The 2083-nt window shown below is 28.3% G+C and overlaps 1 long non-coding RNA gene across 1 annotated transcript; it reads right to left on the bottom strand.

Annotated features, from left to right (window-relative positions):
- Window positions 1-207: 207 nt before the first annotated feature.
- On the bottom strand, window positions 208-1757 carry LOC135958055 (uncharacterized). Its single transcript, XR_010576444.1, has 2 exons — window positions 751-1757; window positions 208-693 (listed from the first exon to the last, which is right to left on the bottom strand). It is a non-coding gene; the product is annotated as an uncharacterized LOC135958055 (long non-coding RNA).
- Window positions 1758-2083: the final 326 nt, after the last annotated feature.

Raw genomic sequence — 2083 nt, 5'->3', positions numbered from 1 at the left:
AAGTTGTTTTTTTTCAAGAATCTTATTGTATAAATCACAAAATTTTTGGAAAATTATAATACTTTTTTAACGTGACAATAAATTTTTTTCTTATTTGATGATATCAAAACATGTGATTTACAAAACACTGAAAAATAAATAAATAACTCACATATCGTGTGCTAAGTTGTTTAGTAATGACTAATATTTAAAATAAAACAACAAACATTTTATATTTCTAACAACAAAGTTTTATTTATTTACAAAAAGTGGTTGGTTGATTTTGAAGAATTGCTCAAATTAATTAAAAGTACAATTTTTTGTTTGCTGGGACGAAAATAAAATTTCATAATGATTAAATTGAAATGTTTGCATTATCTTTTTGCCTTTCAAGAATCTTAAATTATAAATGTGCCAAACTTCCCAAAAAATAGATTTTAGAACTGCCTTCGAACTATTTTTAAAAACTCAGCCTTTCTTTTTTTAAAAAACTCAAAATTCTTATGTAGTTTGCAAAAACTACAAAATATCTGGACTCGAATTATCTATCTCTCCAAATTTGTCAAGGGAATTCTCATGGATTCTCTTAGCAAACCAATGAATGGCATTGTCGTAGGTACCCTTATCAACGAAATCTTTTTTACACAAAACTTGAATGGCAACGGCAAGTATTTGTTTAATGGAGACAAAACCAATAAAATATGTGTATAAGATCTGCAAATAACAATAAAGAAAATAATAATTGCTTTGCTGTATTGATTTACTACTTACACAAATAATATTTTCTCACAATACAACTGAAAACAGCATTTTGAAGTGCATGATAAAATTGATCAGAAAGACTTTCAATTATTAAGGTACAGAATGTATCGAAATTTAAAGCACCAAAACATTCAACCAGAGTTCCATAAACTAAGGCTCTTTGAGACTCTTTTCAGATTTTTGCTTTAATTGTAAATAATCACCAATTTAGAAATTTTTCAGGTTACATTGCATGGCCAAACAATGGAATAACTTTTTCCAGCACCTTCAACAATAGCTTCTTCGAATTTACTTTACTCAGGATCGTCGTCATTGCCACCACCAGGCAGAACACTTTTCCTAGTAGCTTATATTCCGTCTATGGCACGAATATAGTCTTTGATTTTGTAATCGTACTACGCAATTGCAAACATATTTTGTTTATGTTTTTTTTTCATTTATATTTTTTTGCAACTTATTTTTGTAGTGTTGCATTTGATATCATTGACAGGTGTTACCACTACTACAAAATTAAACTTTAACTTTTATAATATTGTTTATTATAATATTGAGGTATAAATCAAGATCAGCGAAACAGCTTGCATTTTTATAATTTCTTTGGTGTTGATAGCTCTCATAATTAGAAGCACAAAAACATTAATATTTTTGCCTGCTCTCTCTTAGTTTAAGAGTTATATGAATTTAAAGTCAATACATATAATAGTACATTTCTCATATATTTGGAAAACAAACTGATCGTTATGGGTATCATTTAATAGTGCTTCACAATACCTTTAATATGATATATAATATGGTACAATTTATTAATATTGTGAACCAAAAATTCCTTTTTTATTTTATATGACAGTACATCCGAAAATTTTGATATACAGAAAAAGTGATTTTAGCGAAGCCGGTGTTCGATACACCCCAGAGTTAAAAGTCCCTTCACCCGGCCGAAGGCCGGCAATACCGAAAATGTGAATATTTACAGAAAAAAAATTATGAAAATGTAAACTGTTACGCGGATCTTGATTTGTTCCTTTTTATAAATGTTTTCAAATAATGAATTTGCCTTGCTAATGAGTATTGCAATGTTTCTGTTCTGTCAATTCTCACATACATTTTGACACTTCAGCTATATAAAATCAGTACAAAAACCTTATCAATTCTCAAACATGCATACTTTTTTTTGACGCGATTTTCTGTTGAACATCAAAGCCTGTCAGGCAAAGAAATGTAGCGGCGTCAAAAACATTAATTTAAAATTAAAAATATGGCAACACCAGAATGGAAATTTGAACTAAAAAATGAGAAATTTAGGCATTTATTGATAGTCTATTAATTAATGGATACGTTATTT

Source organism: Calliphora vicina, chromosome 4 (assembly GCF_958450345.1).
Source record: "Calliphora vicina chromosome 4, idCalVici1.1, whole genome shotgun sequence".
Taxonomy (NCBI): domain Eukaryota; kingdom Metazoa; phylum Arthropoda; class Insecta; order Diptera; family Calliphoridae; genus Calliphora; species Calliphora vicina.
The sequence above is the reverse complement of the archived record's forward strand: the minus strand, read 5'-3'. Positions and strand labels throughout refer to the sequence as shown.